The sequence below is a fragment of the Salvia hispanica genome, chromosome 4 (genome assembly GCF_023119035.1).
Source record: "Salvia hispanica cultivar TCC Black 2014 chromosome 4, UniMelb_Shisp_WGS_1.0, whole genome shotgun sequence".
Lineage (NCBI taxonomy): Eukaryota > Viridiplantae > Streptophyta > Magnoliopsida > Lamiales > Lamiaceae > Salvia > Salvia hispanica.
The window spans coordinates 16,833,920-16,842,389 of record NC_062968.1 but is presented as its reverse complement, the minus strand read 5'-3'; the positions used below and the strand labels follow the sequence as shown (position 1 = coordinate 16,842,389).

Sequence of the window (8,470 nt, the reverse complement as noted above, 5' to 3'; positions counted from 1 at the left end):
TCACTCTTTCTTATTTTACCAAATTGCACATTAAAACCCGTGTTGTTTCTATTTTTAAAACGGAGGGAGTAGTATTGTATTAGTGATTTAAAAACTCTATATAATTTTATTTTTTATCATAATTTATCTAATTGAAATTTTCAATTTTATATGAGAAAATTCAATATGTCGTGCAACGCACGGGGTTGATACTAGTTAATACTCCTCCGTCCCACAAGGAATATGCACTATTTCCTTTTTAGTTCGTGCTACAAAAATATGCACTTTCTAATTTTGGAAAGTCTTTTCTTGTTAATGAGGTGAGGCCCATTTTTCACTACTAATATTTTAATTACTTTTTCTCTTGACATCTCTCTTATTTTACCAATTTAACATTAAAATTCATGCCGAACTCAAAGTGTATATTCTTTGAGGACGGAGTGAGTAATAAACCAAATGAGTATATAGTACTCTCTCCGTTCCACTTTAGGAGTCCCGGTTGATCAATTTTGAGTGTCCCGCTTTAGGAGTCCTGATTGAGATAAATTAATAAAAAATGCTTACAAAGTGTTAAAAGTGGGTCCCAACATCCACTACAACTAATAAAAAAGTGTTAAAAGTGGGTCCTAACATCCACTATAACATTTATTTATTGGACACTCAATTAAAAGTGGGTCCCAACCTCTACTACAATATTTATTAATTACACAGTCAAACACTTTTTTCTTAAAATATGTGTCCGACTCAACCGGGACTCCTAAAGCAGGACGGAGGGAGTATAATTTTAAAAAATTATGTTACTTCTTCGGTTCTTCCATATAAAACCACATCGTATGGTCTAAAAATTCCCTTTTCTTCTCTTTCCATTTCATTTCCTCACTTTGAATCTCTCCCGCTGATTAAGGAGATGAGCAGAAGGACTGCTGTATCTGCAATCGATCTCGTTAATGGGAGAGGATTTCTCAATCGATGGTCTCATAAAGCCGGTATTCTCTCTCCTTTATTCTCTGTCTTCTCTTCCAAGGCTTTTCAACCTAAGAGGTGCAGAATAGATTCAGTTCCTGTTAAAGAATTAGACGATGCTATTAAATTGTTTCAAACAATAGAAAATATGCAGCCGAAGCCTTCTATGCGAATGTACAACAAACTTACGAGCGTTTGTGTAAAGATTGAGCAGTATTCATTTGCCCTTAAGGTGTTTGATGAAATGCTTCAAATTGGTTTCCCTGTTGATATGTACACTATGAGTATTGCAGTTAACTGTTGCTGTCACTTGAAAGATATAAACTCTGGTTTTGCTATAATGGCCTTCTTTTTTAAGGGTGGATACGAACCAGATGTTGTGACAATCAGCCATCTCATTAAAGGGTTGTTTTTAGAGGGTAAGGAAGCAGAAGCTGTGAAATTATTCCAAAAGGTTCTGGATTTAAAACTTTGCGAGCCTGATCAGGTTATGATTCTGCACTGGATAGATGGGTTATGCAAAACTGGACAGGTCATTGCGGCTTATGATTGGGTTCGTAGATTGGAAAGTTGTGGGTGGAGACCCAACATCAAGGCTTATAGCACATTAATTGATGGGTTGTGTAAGGGTGGAAAGATGGATGATGCTTTGCAACTTCTAACTAAGATGATCAGCAAAGGTATTTTACCTAATGTTGTCACATATAATACCATGATTAAGGGACTATGTGATAATGGTAGGCATACCGATGTTGGAGACTTATTGAATGAAATGGCCAATTCAACGATATCTTTGGATGTGCATACTTTCAGTATATTGATCGATGCATATTGTAAGGAAGGAAAGATGGAAGAGGCTACAAATGTATTGGAAATTATGACGCAACAAAACATTTCTCCTGATGTGGTCACATATAGTACACTTATTGATGGATTTTGTATGAAAGGTGAAATAGATAGGCTTAATGCCTAATATTGTTAGCTATAATAGCTTATTAAATGGATATTGCAAGAAGGGATGCGTGGATGAAGCTTGGCTTCTTTTTCTTGAAATTCCTAGTAAAGGTTTGGTGCTTGATACACATACTTATACCACCATGATTCATGGATTATGTAGTAAATATAGATTTGTTGAGGGCTGGAAACTTTTCGAGGATATGGAAGCCCAACATGTATGTTGTCCTGACTTGCATACTTATAATATATTGTTGGATGGGCTGTGTAGCAATGGGGAGATTGATGAGGCTGATTCATTATTGTTGGATGGGCTGTGTAACATACTGATATTGTAAGTTACAACAGCTTATTGAATGGATATTGCAAAAAGAGAAGCATGGATGAAGCTTGGCTTCTTTTTCTTGAAATTCCCAATAAAGGCTTGGTGCGAACTAAACATACATATAATACCATGATACACGGATTATTTAGTGCAAATAAATTTGGCGAGGGCTGGAAACTTTTTGAGGATATGGAAGATCAAGAAGTGTGTTTTCCTGACTTGCATACTTATAATGTGTTGTTGGATGTGTTGTGTAGCAATGGAGAGATGGATAAGGCTGTTTCATTGTTCCGCCTGATTGAAGATAAAGGATTTACCCCTGACGTAGTCACGTATGGTGCTCTCATAAATGGATTATGCAAAAATGGAAAACATGGCATGGCAAGAGATATTTTCAATCAACTTCCTTCAAAAGGTGTACAACCTGATGCTTATATATATAATATGATCATTGGTTCATATTGTCAAGAAGGGTCTTTGGAAGAGGTAAAATGTTTGCTGGTAGAGATGGAGGATCGCGGCTGTGGACCTAATCGTGTAACATACAACGTCATCATCGGGAGTCTGCTAAAGCAAAATGAGGCTGACAAGGCAAGATCATTCATGGAAGAAAAGAGATTCTCAGCCGATTCTGCAACTTCTTCGATGCCAAATGGAGATGATTTTTTCCACAAATAGATGGAGGACCTTGCACCCAAGGAAATTGTATCCTAGTCCATATCAAGTGGAGGTTAGTGATATTATCACCATTCTTTATGCATAATAATGCTGTTCAATTCTTGAACTCGTTTTTTGCCTTTCCTAATTTTCAGTTATTGTCCATTCATATCGAGGCATCCAAAAAGTTAACATTTGAAGAGATTTTAATCTAAGACTTGTATTGAAACTGCTGATTTTAGTTCATGGTGTGTTTGTTTCCATGCAGGCGTCGTTGTTTCTAGTGCAGGGCGAGGATTGATGCAGCCTATGAGCCAAAGGTTTATGTCTCGGAGCTTCAAGCTGGGCTCCTTTTTTTGTATGCTTGAGATATATGAGTTCCTTAATGCTGCCGCGTGATGCAATTGAATATGCGGATATTATCAACGTGTATTTGTTTTCAAAATTTGTTATATTTAGATGAGCTAAATGGTTAGTTGTTGAGGGTGCTCTTTGCATTTCTGTGTTTTGGTAACTGTGTGATATTCATTTTGTGCTTTTACATGACTCTGGTGCTGTCAATCCATTCCGGCTAACAGAAAATTTGGGTTAGGTCAAGCATGTTCCAATATCATCCAACAAATATATATATATATATATATATATATATATATATAGGATTGTGATCAATTGAGATTATTTATGCTAATTGAGAAATGAGATGCAATATCAGCCACTCATTTTTATTAAATGAGTGGTCCAGATTTTGCCACACAATAAATATTTTTAGATTAATTTAATATGAAAGGATAGAATGGTAATTTCATGTTTTAATTAGGATTTCATCTTCACGTTCCATAGATAGAACTCCAAACCTTGTTGGCTTTGCTGCTGAAATTCTGCTAGTGATCGCTTTCTGATCAAATCCGACCGCCGGATCTGAGAAGCAGGATCGGTAAGGACTCCAGAGAGCGGCGATCAGTAATTTCATGTTTTAATTAGGGCAGAATGGATGAATCGAGGGAAGCAGCAACAGCAGGATGAATTGAGGGAGATTCCGGCGAGGCAAGACTGGGAAATCGATGCCTCGAAATTCGTGGTCAAATCTGTGCTGGCGCGGGGAACTTTTGGCACCGTTCACCGCGGCGTTTATGACGGAGAGGATGTTGCAGGTATGTGTATTAATTTTTTCTTTTTTATGGATCAAGATAAATTAGATTAGGAGATGTTAGAATTTGACTGAATTTTGTGTTGTTGTTTTCAATTCAGCAATGTGGCTAATTGACATGTTTTGGAATGGGAAATCTTTTTGTGAAGATGAAAATAGTCTATGCATTCCATGTGTTTGTTAATTTGTCTCAATATCAGTAGGATACAGCTTGGTGTGAATTTTTACAATAGGATACAAAACGCGGCGATGGAACTGTACAGGAAAAAGGATTTTGGTTTGATTTTAATTAACATGACTTTTTTGTACTTTGTTGGTGAATTATACTCTGTTGACATAAATGCAGATTTATTGACATTCTATGATGATAATTTTTTGTTGACATAAATGCAAAATCTGTTGATATTTGAATTGATGTTCTGTTGACATAAATGGAAATCTGTTGACATGATGTATGTTAGCTATACTCTTTGTTGACATTTTGTTGACATACAAAATAGTTGTATCTAAAATACGCAGCTCAAATAATATTAATCCTCATGTTGGTTTGGGCCCAACTCAAAACAAAATTTCTAAGGAACGCCACGGAATTTTCATCATATTTGGAGACTAGTAAACACAACATAGAAAGGGCAGCTACGACTATGTTAGCTATTAGTAATATTCATTATTGATTGCGATCCTTTAGGTTTGCTGTCATTGCATTAAAAAGAATCAAAACCCAAACAGTCTTGCTTCGGTCTTGGTTATCTTTTCTTCAAATAGTTTGGAGGCTGAGGCACGCTTCGGTACTTCAGGATGCACTGCTCATTAAATTCTAAGTGTGATCAATAAACCCCAATGAGATTAATAAATTTGGATGCACAGTAAATCCTGGTGGACATAAGTTTTTGTCATTGTATGAATATCCCATATTGGAGTGACACATGATATGTGCCTAAAGGATTACAACGATTTAAATAGCTACAGCATTATGGTTGAATTTGGAGAAATGTTCAATCTAAAAAAGAAATGGGGTTAGTTCCATTTTAAATCACAAACTGACTAACCTCTTCTTCAAACTCAAGAATACATACATAGAATTCAACCCAACATTCAATAACACTAGGTTAATTGTTAAATCCTTATGCAAATTTTAACAACAAATTGCAAGTTCGTTATCAATATTGTTGAAATTCGATATTCTCGGTATTGATATGTGAATTATAAGTGTTATTTGTTAGTTGCTGACATTCGATATTCTCGCTATTGATATGTGAATTATAAGTGTTATTTGTTAGTTGTTGACATTTTAATACGAGTTGTTGACATTCACTAATCTCGCTATTGATATGTGAATTATAAGTGTTATTTATTAGTTGTTGACATTCGATATTCTCGGTATTGATATGTGAATTATAAGTGTTATTTGTTAGTTGTTGACATTTTAATACGAGTTGTTGACATTCGATATTCTCGATATTGATATGTGAATTATAAGTATTATTTGTTAGTTGTTGACATTCGATATTCTCGGTATTGATATGTGAATTGTAAATGTTATTTGTTAGTTGTTGACATTTTAATACGAGTTGTTGACATTCGATATTCTCAGTATTGATATGTGAATTGTAAATGTTATTTGTTAGTTGTTGACATTTTAATACGAGTTGTTGACATTCGATATTCTCGGTATTGATATGTGAATTGTAAGTGATATTTGTTAGTTGTTGACATTTTAATACGAAGTTGTTGACATTCGATATTATAATGTGATAGTTGTTGACATTAAGTTAATCTTGAATTAGTGGTTGAGATTATCTCATTTCTCAATTATGCCCAAAAATCTCATCCTAACAAGACCCTATATATATATATATATATATATATATATATATAGGATCATGATCAATTGAGATTATATAGGCTAATTGAGAAATGAGATGCAATATCCGCCACTCATTTTTATTAAATGAGTGGTCCAGATTTTGCCACACAATAAATATTTTTAGATTAATTTAATATGAAAGGACATAATAGTAATTTTATGCTTATTTGCCAATCTCTCACCGGCGGCGGAGTTCTAAATCCAGACCCAAATTTCGTGAAGGAGTCAGGGTCCCGCCGGTGGTGAAATCGCTCCATCGGTAAGTTTTGCTGGTCGCTGCTCGGCGCGTGCGGCAACGGCACTATAATCGCGGCATCGAGGTCGGGTGAGAGGTCTGCGAGGATCGGTTGATTTTGTGCGAAAATTGTCGAATCCGGCGGGATCGTCATTGCGGTGGTGAGGAACTGCCTTTCTCTCTGTAAATTAATTTTCGTGGTGAGCATGGGTGAGTGGAATGTACGGATTGGATAATCGAACGATCTAACCTCTCGTTTCGTAGTTATAAAATTCTCACTTTTCCGAGTTCAAGTTTGAATCGTGATTTTTGGGAATTGCTAGTGCATTTTTGAGCTTGAAGGAGAAGACGTGGGAGCTCGATTTTGTTCGGAGAATCGTGGAATTGTTTTTGTACTCTGATTGGATTTGATACGAATTTTTGACCGAGGTTTCGATTAATTGTGCTCTTCGTGTTGTTTTTTCTTCTTTTTGGAAAATTACTGATTTTTGTTCGACGGTAGTGCGGGAGATATATGATTATTACCCCTGGTTGAAGATCTGAATTGGAAGTTGTGATTTATTGTTCTTTCGTCGTCAACGGGACGTGGTGGCGAATTTGTGTTTGGGCATATAATTTCAAGAAATATGATTCTCTTTTCACCCCCGAGACGATGATATGAATGCTTCGTTCGAAATCCAGATTTCGTTAGGTAATTTGATTCTTCGTTATAAGATGACGCGTTAAATTTTTCTCCCTAACGATGAAATTGTTTGCCTCGCAATTGCAGATTTGGATGGTTCTGTTAGCTGATTTATCTAATTTAAGCAAGGAAATCTGGATTGTATGAGGAAGAACAAAGTACGTGAACAAAATTGAAGTTCGCGAACGCAAATATTGTTTTTAAAAAAATTGTTTTCTCATGATTTCTGTTTCGATCTTTACCACAGAGTTCCCTAAAATATTATTGTTGACATAAATTATATATGTTGTTGACATGAATTATATAGCTCGTTGACATAATAACTTTTGTTATTGACATGAATTATATAAAGTCGTTGGATAAATTTTATGAAAATTGTTGTTGACATAAATTATATGTAAAACATTGTTGTTGACATGAATTATATGTAAAATGTTATTGTTGACATAAATAATATACGTCTTGAAAGAAAATATTTGTCGTTGACGTTTTAAATTTTTTGTGAAATGTTATTGTTTACATAATAGTTGACATAAATAAAGTTTGTTGTTGACATCGTAGTTCACATAAATAAAGTTTGTTGTTGACATGCAATTGACATAAATAATATTTGTTATTGACATTTGTCGTTGACATTAATTATAAGTGTTATTTTTTAGTTGTTGACATTTTAATACGGTTGTTGACATTCGATAATCTCGGTATTGAAATGCTTCGCAAGGTGAGTGACGATTGCGTAGAAGAGCACTTGGAGCTTTGACCATTGAAATGCTCCGTTCCACTTCTTGTCGCCTCCCTTTGCAACTTGGGCCTTCTTCGGCTCAGTTTGTCCAGATTCACAAGGCACGTAAGTAGTTAGTAACACCGTGTTTATCTTGATATCTTTGTTGCTATTCCGGTTGTTGTTTGGTGGTTCTGGAATTGCTTTGAAGTGATATGAAGTAAAATGAGTTATAATAACTACAATTGATCACTAGTTAATTGATGAAAATTATTGAATCTGCTTTTGGGAAAGGAGTTAGATAATAGAGTATATTATTGATGAATGTAACGATTCTTTGGGAAATTTGGGAAATATTATCAGATTGGGTGTCAACAAAACTTGGATTTGGATTGCGAATTTACCCAAGGGAAAATGCCTCAACTGCGATAATCGGAAGAGGGGGAGATTTGGCACGGATGTCAATGAAATTGACTGATATTGAGGCTCTTTTATACGGAAACGTTGGGAACTTGATCGGTTTGTGACCAATTCGAAGAAGATGGTGAGCAAGACAAAGCGGCAAGCGTTGATGATGAACAACAATCCAATTCTGGAGTTTCTATTCCCTCCAATCGATCGATCCGATGTGGTAAGTTAAATTTGCATCAAGATTTTTTTCTTTTTTGTGGTGTTTTCACTGTTTATTCATGTTGTTGGTAATGTTGTGTAGGGCGCATTGAGCGACAAGAATGATGATTGTGGCAAGATGATGAAACAAAAATGGAAGAAGATGTAGATATTGATAACGATATGCCCAACGAGTTTTCCTGTTGTTGTGGAGATTGAGTTTGTGAAAGAAGGTGTTGTTGGGCGGGAGAATGATGGTGTTGTTGGACGGGGGAATGATGGTAGAGGAATGGCGGGGGAGTCAAAGGGTTCCGCCTGGGGGTTCATCCTC

At 35.6% G+C, this 8,470-nt stretch overlaps 1 pseudogene; it reads left to right on the top strand.

Annotated features, from left to right (window-relative positions):
- Positions 1-886: 886 nt before the first annotated feature.
- Positions 887-2,899, top strand: LOC125220483 (annotated as a pseudogene).
- The last annotated feature ends 5,571 nt before the right edge of the window (positions 2,900-8,470 follow it).